General features: G+C 40.2%; 2 long non-coding RNA genes across 5 annotated transcripts; one reads left to right on the forward strand and one right to left on the reverse strand.

Moving 5' to 3' along the window:
- The first annotated feature begins 2,369 nt into the window (after positions 1-2,369).
- On the forward strand, positions 2,370-13,483 carry LOC145459653 (uncharacterized). 4 transcript variants are annotated; one of them, XR_013921513.1, is made up of 6 exons: positions 3,059-3,174; positions 8,581-8,678; positions 9,371-9,487; positions 9,555-9,667; positions 10,963-11,122; positions 13,299-13,483. It is a non-coding gene; the product is annotated as an uncharacterized LOC145459653 (long non-coding RNA). The 4 variants fall into 4 exon arrangements; XR_013921512.1 differs by lacking the exon at positions 8,581-8,678 and having other exon boundaries at positions 3,034-3,174; XR_013921514.1 differs by lacking the exons at positions 8,581-8,678; positions 9,555-9,667 and having other exon boundaries at positions 3,034-3,174.
- On the reverse strand, positions 7,611-8,527 carry LOC145459654 (uncharacterized). Its single transcript, XR_013921515.1, has 2 exons — positions 8,095-8,527; positions 7,611-7,701 (listed from the first exon to the last, which is right to left on the reverse strand). It is a non-coding gene; the product is annotated as an uncharacterized LOC145459654 (long non-coding RNA).
- Positions 13,484-15,237: the final 1,754 nt, after the last annotated feature.

Here is a 15,237-nt window from a genome sequence, read left to right on the forward strand (position 1 = left end):
ACAATTGAATTTGTGTTATCCTGCAACCGTAATTTGTGAATAGCCGTGGATGTGTCCTTTTTAACTGCTCTGTGAATTCTCTTTTCTCGCCTGGATATTCTTTCGTATATGTATCAATGAAATGCTGTTTTTTTTTAAATGTCTATCCAATACGTACTCCATCGTGAACTGATTTTCATTTATTACGCAATTCTTGGTCGTGGTGCAAAAGACCAACAGGTGATACGCGCCAAATCTTTCTTTTTAATAAACAACAACAACAACAACCCATGTTTTGGTTATAGTCTTTTATCAGTGGTGGACATGATAAGACTCCATCAGGATTCGTGGCAGACTTTCTCCGTTTCACAGTGGTTGTCGAGGTCACATCTGGTCGATGAATTGTCGACATCAAGTATACTGGTTTGTTATCGTACCAGCTATAGCACAACACGTCATCGCACATCAGCCAGTCCATATCGCCTCGTTTGGCTTTTCCGGGCCCAGTTTTTTTTCAGAATAAGTTTCTTAGGAAAACCTATTCTCGTAGTACGAGCGGTCCCACACGCGTATGTCCCTTCACTCTGTAATAGTTTGAGCAATTCAACACTTGTATAAAAATTGTCCATGTACAAGTGATGGCCACTGTTGGTATACGGTTCCATCAATCGTAGGACAATTGCAGTTGACAGACCGTACGCGCATTCCTCGTTCGGTGCAGTCGGCTCGCTCCCAACGTATATTTGGAAATTCGCCAGATATGAAGTGTTTGATTCTGCCAAGGCCCAGACTTTTATGCCAAATCTTGTTCGTTTTGAAGGTATAAATTGCCAACAAAATACCGGAGCTGTCTAAAAACTCACTTCAGCGACCACCAGTCGGAAAATCCATAGAATTCATAAATTCTGCAACGTATATTTGTAATTTTGCTTTCAAGTAAATAATTGGAACGATGTCTTTCCATATAGTCCCATAGTACACGTGTTTTACGCAGAAAAACTGCGATATAGCCGTATATAGATGAAAAAAATACACATAAAGTTGACTGAAGTTTTCAGTAGCGGCTGGCGCATGAATTTTCGGCCGACCGTCTCGCGTAAAAGTTTTGTTATTCAATAAATATTCAAGGTATACGTATAAAACTGGTATCATAAGAATCAGAAAATCGATACCTTTCCGTAAAGACCAATACCAGGCGTTTAGGGCGTATACGAGACAAGATATGACCAGAAGAAGTGAGACGGACTTTCAGCATTCCCGTGGCCACTCACTGGCCACGGCCGGCCATGAAAAGTGCCATCCCATGGCCGGCCACAGAGAATTTCATGGCCGGCCATGAAATTTCGATGTGGCCGGCCACGAAACTTCTTTGGCCGGCCACGGAAAACTCGTATTCATGGCCGGCCACAACAAAATTTCATGGCCGGCTGTAATATACCAGCTTAATATTGAATATCAGTACTGTCTGTGATCCAATCGTGGTCAAATGTGAGATCAATTATTTGTTTTATTATGAGCATACCATCAATAGAACTAGATGGGAGCGAGAGTTTAGCTCAGTTTATAAGCATTTTCATCCGAAATACTAGAAGAACAACGATACAATGAAACGATAGGAAGAGGTCGAAACGATCTGGCAGCGTCTCTATATCATATAAAACCACACAAAATGATGTGAATAGCATATAAAAAAAGGGGGATACGCGCTAAATGAAACAGGAAATAATGGTATAGAAAGCTAGAAGCAATGAAGACAGTATCAGAACTGGTAACTTGTAAGTGTTGATTTGGATGTTTTTTTTTATGTAGAAATAGACCCGAATATTTGGTTGACACTCGCCACGGTTAATCGTCAGCAACTGTGTAGGATTGGAAAGCAAAGTTTATACCAAATACATGTCAGAAAATCTCTTTAAGTTCCCAAAAGCTGTGAAATTCACATGACATTCTGTGGCCGGCCACAGAACAGCTCGGAGCTCGCTGTGGCCGGTGCTTCCCCCGTTCTGATATTGATTTTCTACGGTAAGATGTGCATTGTGCAGTTGCAATCGATTGTATGGTTGGTTATATTGTGTAAATATGCCTACCTGCGATTAAATAATATGAGACTGATAATATCCTTCATTTTCAACCATGTTAATCGTTTATGATAAGTCTGCGATGCGAAGTTATTCATACATATTTGATCATGTAGTTTAAGGATTCAGGGGCAGTTTACAATCTTTCGTGAATTGCCCTGATGAATTTATCAATAAAACAATGATCTACAGGAAATTTGTCTTAATTCACTGCAGATTTTTTTCGATTTACGCTCAAGTAGACTCAACTATACGTCCTAGAATGCATATGTAGGCGTATGTTTCATCGAGATACTTGATCTGTCAATACCCAGCAAACACAGAACCGTAAAAAAACCTTTCGGGATGGTTTCGAATGGTTATTTTAGGGTTTCGATTTTTATGTTTCAGAGGTATGTTTAAAATACGTAGGAAAAATGATCTTGAGGATCAAATTATTCTGTATGAATTCCAATTTGGTGGTAAGTATTCTGATGTGGGAAGCTATTTGGAACCTGTAGATACCGTTGCGTTTTGATAGAGTGCTGCCATCAGTATAAATTCGTGTTACTTGGTCGAAAACCTTATTTTCTGATTTACCGTCATCATTATATACAGCCTATATTCATTGTCTCGTGAGTCTCGTCTGTTTCGCTAGCTGAGCATGAATTCCAGTTTTATTCCGAGTAAATATAACTAAATAAGTCGAATGGGTGCACTTAACTGTACGTGGTTATCCGAGCGTGACTTCTAGATTATTCTGGAAATTTGAACCGCGCTTCGCGCTTCGTTCGCGGAATGACTGTTTCGGAATGTAGTTGTAGTTGTGTATGTTAAATTCTGGAAGCTGGAATTGCGACTGGTACCGGATGTGGGTAAAAACTAGGTGTACGGTACATAGTTGAGCGAGTAATATGCTATTTTGAAGGAATACCCTGTAGTTTATGACTCCGAGAGCTGTTTGACTTGCTGCAAACAGTTCGAAAATTACGTCTATTTCGGTGGCTGTAATGATAATAATACAAGCATTTTCAGCTATTTATAACATTATAATGTAGCATGTTATCAGGGACAATCACCGTACCGGACTGCATACTATATGGGTTGCTCAATGGCTTGGTCGTCTGCAGTTATCCACGTAAGTTTCTAAACTTATGCTTATATGAGTCATTTTCGTATCATATTATGATAACATACCGTAACATGTAGGAGATTATATGACACGGCCTACTGGGTATAATCTTACCGCTGGCGACCAGCTGTACCAACTACTTTTTCACTGATTCCTAAAATACTAATTAAAATCTCGTCCGGGCACTGAAACCCCCTAAAATCTCCCACAAAGTTGGAAATTTTCATTTTACTGAACAATAAGGGCGCCCGAGCTGAATGCCGATTAACATTTGGTACGCACGGTACCGATTGTGACGCCATGCCATTGAGCGTCTCGGCGAGGTCAAGCCGTGCTCCCGGTGAGGCCGTGACCCTCTGAGTATGTTGCTAGAGATTGATGTGATGCCAATATACGTCCTATTCGAGTAGTTTTAGTATTTCGCGTCGTAGCGCATTTACAAATTTGTGAATACAAATGATAGCACAGAAGCCAACGCATATTGTAGAATTTACTATCAACATCAACGTGTACTTATTTGAAGCTAGCTGGCCAATTTACAAAACAATTATATAGTTCCATTCGGGTCTTGATGGTTCCTAAATTTTATTTGAATTGGCAATATTGGAACGTAGTTTTAGGTGTTGCAACCAATGTTCCCTGTAAGCTGCTCAAGTGTGCAATTGCGACATGCTGACACCGTATCTGGGCACAGAAAATTTAAGCTGCGCACAAAACATCAAAGTGATGACCTTTTTTTAGTCGCTACGCACTGTTGTCCAAGTTGGGTGCGTGCAGACTCTTGAAAAATTGGAGGGAACATTGGTTGCAGCTACTTTGAGTTGGTTGCATCGCATCAATCGCTGTAAACGCGAATACGTTCTAAAATGTAAGTAGCCTACTTCCATATTTTTTGTCGCGCATATAAAAATTTGGACAATTAGAAATGAGAACACACCAGTTATTCTCCGCGATTAACCGACTGATTAACAAAACGGCTCATTCTCATAATTCATTCAGCTAAGTCCTAAACGGCATCCCAACCAAACCAAAAATGGCATAAACAGTGGTGTGTGATCTAAGTGGTTTTTGGCCGCCATGTTTTGATCGGCGTCGCAGATATCGCAAATGTATGATTTCAAACTGCCGAACATCCCAATTATAGGTACAATTTATCTATCTATGATGCACTATAAACACTGTTTCGTTAATTAGCCTGTTATGCGCAGAGAACACCTAGGCCCTTTTCATACCGGATTTACGAAACTCTTTCGGTAACAAGTTCCGAAACAGGCGATGTTGACATAGAGAAAAAATTACCGAAACAGTTCCGGGAAAAGAGCGCGTTCATACCTATTTAGAGTTACCGCGAACTTCTGTTCATACAGGTCGTTTTTTCGGTAAATTCGCGGGAAATAGTGGCCAGTATGAACGCGATTCTCCGTAAGTGTTGATAGTTACGAAACCATGTCTGTGGGGTGTTCCAGTTGTAATATGCTTGTGGAAAACGACGTGGGAGAGGCATATTCGTGAGATGTGGAGAAGTTGGCTCCAACTTTTAGCTATGGGATGTTGCGGATGTGCCTTCTCAATGTGTATGGGGCTCTATATACTCAATATACCTGTATCAGTAATAGAGCCCGAGCATGTTCCTGGCTTGTATATTATCAACCGAAGCTGAGAGCAGAAACTGAAAGCCAGCAAAGAGGATAGAGTCCTGGAATGAAAAGAACCACCGATCACATCTGCGTTCGACAAAGTCAGTTTATCTTTGTGATTGCTGTATAATGGTTTGGGTAAATCTAGTCTTATGTACACTGTACAGGGAATTCAAGAAATCCGTCAGAGAAACATTTGGTATACTCTGCGACGAGCTTCGAGACCATAACGAAAAGCAGCCAGCAAATTATACGAACTCAATTTCTCTTGCTTGATGAGTAGCTGTCGCTCTTTGGAGGCTAGCCAATGAAGGATGAAGCCAATCGTTTATAGATCCAGGTAAACATCAGATGTATTTTATTTAAGAAGGCAACTGTCACAAGTTGGTGTCTTACAAAAGCCTAGAGGTGGGCCGTGCTATACGGTAAGTCGGCAGTTACGGAAAATAAGAAGAATATCGGCCTGGTGTAAATGACCATAGTAGTCGACAAACACCATGAATACCTCAAAACAAACAAGTTGATTTTAATAAAAATAATTGATGGTGCCTTGTCGGGCTAGCCACAATGATTCGAGTACTCGAATCTGAATCGAGTATTAACTTTAATGATTCGAGTCGAGTACTAAAATACTATTTTTCGAGTACTGAAATTATACTGAAAGTTGATTTAGTAACGAGAATTATACCGTAGTTTTGATACTATTTTCCACTGAGTAAGCCTTGAAACCTTGATTGGCTGTGTCGCAACATACGAGATATAGTACAAAGCTACGAACGGTGCTGGAAATAACACATTTCCAAAGTCATGACCATCCCATAAGGCCATAACACTGTCAAGCAGTGCAATGAAAACGGCATGGTCGACAAAACACCAAAGTATCTTTAATGTGACGGACAATAGGCGTTATTTTCTTTGTGGTGGCATAAAAGGTAGCCTACACATTTGAATTTTGGCATAGTACATTGTGCTGTGATGTCATCATGATGATACTCGACTCGACTCGAAGCGTTATAAGTGATTCAGAATCGAATCACTCAGGTTCTCGATTTTGCCCAGCCCTTGTGCATAGTAATATTTCTATATTTGTCATGGCGGAATGTCAGCCAGTTTTTGCGTAGCATACCACTACAAAAAGGTCAGACAAATTTGGTCTTGAATCATTATGTCAGAAAAGAAGTCTGAAAGACCAATTGTTCTTGCCAAGTAGGCTACTTTCTGTCTCAAAAGTAAGACCCAAATTGATGGACAATAGACTTAAACTGGAAACTGAGCAGTCAACACAATGACTTGGACTCGGACTCGAGTCATAAAACCATGACTCGAACTCGACGCTCTGCTCGATGAGTTGGACTCAGATTTGACTCGGTGGTAAATTGAAAATGACCCGACTTGAATCTAGTCAAAACTATTGAAGTGGGATCGACTTGTGACTTGTTTACAACCCTGCTCACTTATTAAGACTGAAATTGCTGAAAATGAGACTAAATTTGTATATTTTTGTAGTGTAGTCAGACATGTACAATGTACATCAACCTACTCATTTAGTTACTAAAACTGAGTAGTTCTAGTTGTGGATTTGAAAAAGTGAATAGTTTATGGTTCTAGTTGCGGATATTTGAAAGTGAGTAGTTCTAGTTCTAATTGCAGATTTTGAAAAGTTGATAGTTCTAGTTCAGGGCCTGCCAACCCGTGGCCCGCGAGTTAAATTCCGAAATTGGTAGTATTATCAAAAATGGAATGCACAGATTGTGAACTTGCAAGGAAAATCAAAAATTTGATTAGTCTGGCCGCAACACTTGATATCTGATGACTGAAATATCAGTTCCGGCGCATTGTATATCTATGAGCCAGTGACATTTTGGTAGATCTTCGTACACTACAATGAAGCAGAATACCTTGCGATATATTTATCAAAAGTAAAAACGCCTAGCGCAACATCTTGTCACTCGATTTCTTGCTTTTAATATTGTTACCCCTTTGTGAAAATGAAAGAACGCATAATGTATCAGATTTGAGTCTAACTATATATATATTCGCGACCTCCCGTTTGCACTCGCAGAAAGACCGTCGACTATGAAACCTAGGCACAAAATGATTGCTGCATGTTGGACAAAGCTTTCGATATCGATATGTCCAGGTGCCGAATAGTCCTGTCCTTGCAAACTGAGTCCAGCGATATGACAGCAGGCTTGCAATATAGTCAAGTGACAATATTATTAATTTGTCAACTTCCAAAAATTTTCGCGCTTGGCGCGGCTAGTGGCCCGCAGAATAGTTCGTCAATCGAATGTGGCGATTTGGCTGAAAAGGTTGGCCACCCCCGTTCTAGTTGCTAGTTTGAAAAATTGAGTAGTTAAAGTTGCGCATTTTGAAATTCCAGTACTTTGTATGAGTGTTGTGGGTGGACAAAAATTCATGATTGGGAGCCAGAGGGTTCCGTACTAGCCTACATAACTGATGACGCAGCCTATCCCTTTCAGCCCCGGCTCATGAAGCCTTTTCCCTCTGCTAAAGCTAATTTCAAATATGTAATATAAATTTCCTTTCTGCTGTCCTTAGAATTCACAATTGCTTTTTCAGAAACACACATGAAGGTTGAAAGATTTTGGTCGACTGAAGGCGCGGTGTTCGGCTTTGCTCAGAAACTGCAATCCGCTAAGGCCAGAATGATACTGAGGATGGTATACGCAATGAAGACAAGACCTGGTGGTGATCCAAGTATCGCTCGCCCAGACGTCGGAAATGCCCTGTGTCACTGTGTGACTTCCTCAATAAACAGTGCTCTTGCTTAACCAGATGTGTTTGTGCTGTTTCATTTTATTCATGAGAGAAATTATAACTTGATGCACACTTGCACAGTTCCACCTTTTTCATCAGTATCCTCCATCTAGACCTGCAGAAAGATCAGATTAAGTTACACTTACCTAACATTGCATAGCAAAGGAATGACTAGGTTGCAACAAGAAAATGAAGGCATAGGTGAAAACCAAATTATGGCTTGGATGATGTATGATGGTTTACCAGCCCGTTGGTACAATTTCGATTTTGGTTAGTGATTCAGAGGTACAATTTCGATTTTGGTTAGTGATTCAGAGCTAAGGACACCATTCTCTGCTGTGCTGCCACTATCAAAGCAGATGTTACTAAATCCCCTTTTCATGACGGTGACTAACCTACGCACAGCATATCCATGGTTAGAAACTTGCCTTTGATGTAACAAATTTGGTAAGGGTTAAGATCACCTACCAAATTAGTGTTGAAGTCCTAAAGTTTTCAGGCAACTCACCCAATGCTGCATCAATTCATTTGGAGATGGTGTTCTACCTTTTTAGCCGTGCTCTGTTTACAAAACCACAGAAAAAAGAAGCTGACTAGTAGTCAGTGACTACGTATTGTGAGCATACAGAATATAAATCCAAGAATAATGCATTTCCAACACCATTACACAAGAAGATCAAAATGAAGCAGGTAGCTGACCTCGAAATACAAGCAGCCTGAATGAACAGCGCGTTACCGTAACTAAAAGTTTGATTGACAGCGTTCCGGGAACCCAGCTGCGCCATTCGCGTTCATACTCGGTCGGTCCCGTAAAAATCTCCGAAAATAAGCGCGTTCATACCGCCCCGGAAAACCAGTGTTATGTTCACATAGAGGGGTTCCGGTAAACATTTTCGAGAAATGTTATTCCCGGAACCCCGGTATGAAAAGGGCCCTAGTGTGTTATCGCACCAGGTGTCTCATTCACATTAGAACTATGTTATAATATTGTCAGTTCCGATGAAATTTATGACCCACAAAGAGCCGAATGGATTCATCTGATACGTGCAAGGAAGTACGCATCTATATCGAATTCCGCAGTGATATGCGTAGGTAGGCTGCATTTGTATAATCAAAATTCGTGGATGCGCGATGATGCGAAATGCAAAAACTACTCGACGTATTCGGGTCACATTGAATTATATGTCGCAAAATACTCTGACAATCATGGGGAACACAGCTCGACTTTGCCGAGACGCTTGTTGGCGTCACAGTCGAAAAGAGACTTTATTCGACTATTCGCGATGATGCGAAATGCATAAACTACTCGACGTATTTGGGTCACATTGAATTATATGTCGCAAAATACTCTAACAATCATGGGGAACACAGCTCGACTTTGCCGAGACGCTTGTTGGCGTCACAGTCGAAAAGAGACTTTATTCGACTATTCGCGATGATGCGAAATGCATAAACTACTCGACGTATTCGGGTCACATTGAATTATATGTCGCAAAATACTCTAACAATCATGGGGAACACAGCTCGACTTTGCCGAGACGCTTGTTGGCGTCACAGTCGAAAAGAGACTTTATTCGACTATTGTCTACGGGCGATACAATTGTTAGAAACAATGTAGATTCGGACATTGAGGGTTATTTTCGGGGGGCTCCAGTGGCCAGACCAAATTTTAATTTATATTTTCGAAATCAATGTGACAGTAGCTTTCGATTGAGACCGGTTAAACAAAATTTTGAGCTTGAGTTGCCAGCGCTAAGATTACCACCTACTGCTTTCGATTTCAGAAACAGCAGCACTGATTTTTTTCGGAAGAGTAAGCAGATGCGTAAGAGCTGGCAAAATTGGTAAACTTCTTGACCGGAAAGTGAATTAAACTGTTCTACAAAAAGATTGTACCGCAGGTATGAGGCTGAATATTTCTAATACTTCTGAGACTTATGGCTAGCAAAACATGATATACAATTGCAGTTTAAAGTTCATCCAACGCAGAAGCAACTTCCCACTTGGCAGACCGGACTGTCACAATATCACACTGAGACGATCGCAAAAGTGGATTTACATACTTTCGTAGTATTCCGTCGGTTTGTATAGAATTTTTAACCGGACTGACTTTGATAATTATAATGATATCAAAAACTCAATCTCAAACCAAGTATCAATGTTTGATTCGTGGATGTGAAGCAATAACTGCAACTGCTGTACCCAGAATCCCTCAATAGGGTTCTTTAGAGTAATGAGGTATCTTCAGTAACTTGAGACTATATTTTCATGCTTTGCGGGGATAGTTATGTGCACTGGATTCATTTTAATATTCTGAAAACAATGTGGGGGTCGAATATCCGCATTTTAGTTTCATGACCAAAAGTATTTAAGAACCCCTGTAGATACGATACCGCCATATTGTATATTTTGACTCGCGTCAAGTCAGGTTAATCGATTTTCGAAGGTGACTCGAGTCAAATCACTCGATTTTTGTATGTGACTCGAGTTGAGAGCCATTGAGATTGCTCACATATACGCAGAACTGTTAAACTGCGTAAGTAATTGCACAGCCTCAGTTTATAGAACTTCTAGAACTGGTAACTTTACCAGCCAAAATAGAGAATAGAGAAATAAATTGATAAGATGCAATACATTACCCTTTTACAAACAGATATGATACACCATGCCTTAGTACAACGACGAAGCCGTTTCTGCTTGTGCGGAATAGTGTTGTTGCACACAAGCGAATAGCTTATTTTGAAAGAAAACAATAATTTGAAACTGACATCAATTTCAGCATTCAACCGTCAGCCACGTGTTGCACATCTATCCGTAGATTAGTTATCAATACCAATATCTATAGCTACTGTTCGGTCAACTGGAAAGTTACACAGCACATTGCATTGAAATAGCAGTGACGTAACGTTAGCAGTCTTCTCACAACTTTTCTGCAATCCTAGTTAAAACTCCAGACTCAAAGCAAGAGGCTTGGATGCATGATTATGCATTTTTGTTTTACTTCTAATCTAATTCCTGGTTTTCCTGTAAAGGTGACTGTAGGCCTATTGTGTGAAACAAGCCAAGCTTGCTGTATGGTGTAGACATTTGCTATTCTCATGTCCTAAATAAGAATGGACCATGATTTGGAACTTGATGCGATGTCCAAGTTTTCTCGAATTTAGTCATTTTAATCTAATTTGTATACAAACTGTAGCTATAATTCTAATTTAAATCTAATTTGCAGACAACTGCTGTGTAGCTATAATCCTTATTCTACTCTGATTCGGAAATATATCTAACTGTAATTCCAATCTAATCAGGAAAAGCTAAAAAAAGTCCTTGTCGGGTATGATCGTTGCACTTGAATAATTCTGTTTGTATATTATGATTTCAGATAGCTGGATTCAGCTCAGTTGGAGGCGACACAATTGGCCAATCTGTCAGATCCATCATGAAAAAGGTCGCTACTACCCGTGTGTGGAGCAGTTACAGCCGTGTTGGAAAATCTGGGAAGGAGGCTTTTAACGAGCTCGCGTTGTACAAGATCATATATAGTGAGCAACATTTATGTTTACCTTCGAACCTATCTATATGTGTTCAGTAGCCTACCTTACACCCCATGTAAATGTTGAGCTAGCTCAGTGGTTCTCGAACTTTTTTGACAAGCTACCTTGACAATAGCTAAAATTTTCGCCACCACCCCTTTATCGTCATATCAAAAATATTAAAACGAGCAGCCAGAATATTAGCGACCCCAACACATTGTTTGGCGGCATGCAGGGTATTCTGGCTACACTATGGTACCAGCCTGAACTATCGCGTCTCCAGCAGGACTGTCGTGTGTGCGCAGCGTGTGCGAATGTTAGCCTGACCGCGGACTTTAGGCTGTTGATGACTAAAATATCAGTTCCGACATGTTGGCGTAGCCAGGAGCCATCTTTGTATATGACCATAAAGTAGAATATCTCGTAAAGGATTTATTTGTCTTGATATTTTTTTAGCGCTGCGCTCGATGTATTGCCAATCGATTTCTTGCTTTTAGTATTGGTGTCTCCTCCTGAAACGTCTTATTTACGGAATTGATATTAGCTATATTGGCAATTATGCGAGAACGTGTCGTCCGACATACGACTTCGCGTCTGCACTCGCGAAAAGATCGTCGGCGATGAAACCTTTGCACAAAGTGATAGACGCAATTTCACTGAACTCTTCGATATTGATACGTCCAAGCGTTGATTAATCATGTCCTGGCCAAATGAGCCCAGCAGTTTACAGCGTCGACCCACAATATATGCAACTAACAATGTTTTATTGACCTAATTCTTTCATTAACTTTAATAATATTTTCGCGCTTTGCGCGACTAGGACATGTTTTCATGACATAATTGTTAACGATTTTGATGTGTGGTAATATGAGTCCTTTTTTACCGTTACCTATAATCCGGTCCGTTCCTATCGAACGACTAAAAAAGCACATCAACATTCAAGTGGCCCACGCAATGGTTTGGAAATCTCATGTGGCCCGTTGGCCGAAAAGGTTGGCCACCCCTGATGTACGGTATCAATAAATTTTTGTCAATCATTATTCAATCGATAACCAATTCAGTGTCATGGTTCAGTTATTCAAATGTAATACGATGTAATGTTACTCAACAGAATGTTTTGTAATTTAACATTGCAAGTCTATTATGGTTAGTGCAGGTTTGGCCAATCGTTTTCAAAAGTCTATTATGGTTTGTGCAGGGGGTGGCCAACCTTTTCAAATTTTTTCAAAGTTCACGAAACAATTAGGTCAATGAAATAATGTTAGTTGCATATATTGTGGGCCGTCGCTGTATACCGCTGGGCTTATTTGACCAGGACATGATTAATCAACGCTTGGACATATCAATATCGAAGAGTTCAGTGAAAGCGCGTCTATCACTTTGTGCAAAGGTTTCATCGCCGACGATCTCTTCGCGAGTGCAGGCGCGAAGTCGGATGTCGGACGACACGTTCTCGCATTCCATTTTGCTGGGTAAAATACGGATTAATCGGTCATTTATCTTCAATCAAATAATATAAAGTTAAATATAAATGCAAAAGGCGTTTTATCACTCACACGTAGAACTGCTAATAGCATATGTGAGTAACTTTATAGCTACACGCTACGTTCTATTATCAGTCGAAATAGAGGACCGAATACGAAGCCTCGAGAAGTTGCAATAATTTGATGAGGGACAATATACTACCCTTCCGTGAGAATAGGGACGCATAGACAATATTCGTTCGATTTAAATTATACAGGAGAGTTGGTAAAAGATAGCACCGCGCAATTTAACCACTGTGCTGTCTGAGAAACAAAGATACCTTGCTAACAGAATAAACTACTACTACGACGACAACGCAAGCATAAGCTGTGACCGTTTCGTTTGCGGTCAATTAAATTATGATGTAACAACAGGATCAGTGAATGGCTGTTTGCTCTCACAAGTGATACCGGCATATCGCAAAAAATCCGAACGTACATAAGATATAGGGTGATTTAATTGACACCGTTTACTTGATTACTTGAAATTGACTCGTGAATTTTACTCCGAGTCACGAGTCAATCCATATATCTCGAGCGCCGAGTCGAGTCAAGTCATTTTTGCAAAGTGACTCGAGTCATCCCAACACTGTGTAGTACTAAGAGCTATCTAAACAGGACCGAGCATGTCTTTAACATTCAATGTTGTTGTTTCTCTGTAGGGTTCTATGGGGAAAAAGGCAGAAAGCAGCGTCTTATCCTCGTCATCAGAAGATGAAGAAGACACATAATCAGTTGGCTTGATTATTTTTTCATTCGCTTCTTTGACATCGTTTCGTTCTGAATTATTTTCTTTGAGTTTCGTTGACACTGTTTTCTGTATGAATTATAAGTTCATCAAAGGCAATGTGTACTGTGATACGTGTATGTGTCCGCAGCCACCCTCAGGTATGCCTAAATATGGGAATACAGGGATGTTAGTATCTCAGGATGTTTTTCTGACCATCGATTGTACGTTCTAAAGCATTGTAGATACACAGTTTTATCTACGTTTTTTTAACGATCCCGATTTGCGTGAAGAACGCGTTAAAACGCGTCGACACAAAAACCGACTTAAAACTATCATGCTAGTCTTTAATATGAACCAAATAAAAACGTTTTTTTAACCTCAATGGGCTGTTTCGTGTTTGCTGGGTATATGCGGTTATTTTACCTGTTTTCTCGTTCGCAGTACTAAATCCCGTAACCATAGTACCCGAACGAAACAATTATGGAATCAAAGAGCCAATAATATGTAGAAAATACTCTCTAAGTTCCAGAAAAGCTATGGAACTCGCATAACATTCTGTGGCCGGCCACAGAGCAGCTCGCTGTGGCCGGTGCTTCCCCCGAACTGATATCTCTTTTCAACGGTATAGACATGATATGTATAGTTGCAAACAAGTCAATACTTTGTTATCTTTCGTATAGCTGAATAGCTGTGAATTGAATAATGCTGGGCTGATACAACCCTTCCTTTCTGTATCGGGTCTATGAGAAGTCCGTGATATACAGTAATATACATATTTGATTTTCATACTGCGATACATACGACATTCGCTATCCTCAACATCAATGGAGCTATAGCACTCATATTGCTGGACAATAAGAATTGTGTCGATGAATCTATGAATATTTCCATGCATATAGAAATTCGAGTTTGATCACGTTTCCGATCCCGTATAATTTGTTCATATATATATATATATCCATATAGGTGCATCGATCGATAAAAAATGCCCATGCCAAGCCTTCCTATTGAATAATAGTCATGGTGTATTTGTCGTCGATGCGAAGAACAATGGAATGTTTCCCCCAGTCAATGTTCAGGGAACAATCTTAATGACACGGACAAGTTACAATCGTTAATGATAGTTCAACATCTGAATGCAGTGCCAACACTTATCGTCGTGTAAAGTGCATCCAGGATCGTAACTGCCGCTCCCCAAACCCCCCAATTGGGGGGAGGGGCGAGGTCGAAGGGACCCAAAATTATTTCGTGAATTAAGATAAAACACAGAGTATTTTTTGAAAATTTCGAGCTGCCAAATATCTTAATTTCGGGGTACTCTTCCCCAAGAAAAAATACGCACGATTTATAGAAATGGGCAGATCGGCGTTGGCCATTACCGCGACACGACGGACCAAGACATATAGAGTTTTAGGCCATGTAACATGCTACTCCAAGAAGTGTGCCAGAACGAGCGGCAGCGAGAAAACCTTGGCCGAAAAGGACTGCCCTTATGCTGACCCAAAACTTCGTTATATATATAAAATACTGTATTGGCAATCTGAACCTCACAAGACAAATAGCATCCCGCAGAAAAAAAGTTATATGCCAGTCTTTTAGTTTAGTAGCCTTCGTTTGGGCGATTCTTTATTTTTTGATATAGCAGACTGGAGGTCACAAAATAACACCGTGTCACGGAGTCATACCAACGGGCCCTACAGTTTCCAAAACACCTCACTCAGCTCTTCCGGTAAATTGATTACGTGAGTAGAGAGGACAAGAAATTGATAGCAATATATATGCAATTCTCGATCTTATTGACCGATTTTATCATGAATTATCGAAGATTTTCGCAAACAATGGGTTGGGGAGTTCGGTTATCAAAATATGGA

This window comes from Botryllus schlosseri, unplaced genomic scaffold (assembly GCF_051294905.1).
Source record: "Botryllus schlosseri isolate E-star unplaced genomic scaffold, Bs_hap1 Bs17a, whole genome shotgun sequence".
Taxonomy (NCBI): Eukaryota; Metazoa; Chordata; class Ascidiacea; order Stolidobranchia; family Styelidae; genus Botryllus; species Botryllus schlosseri.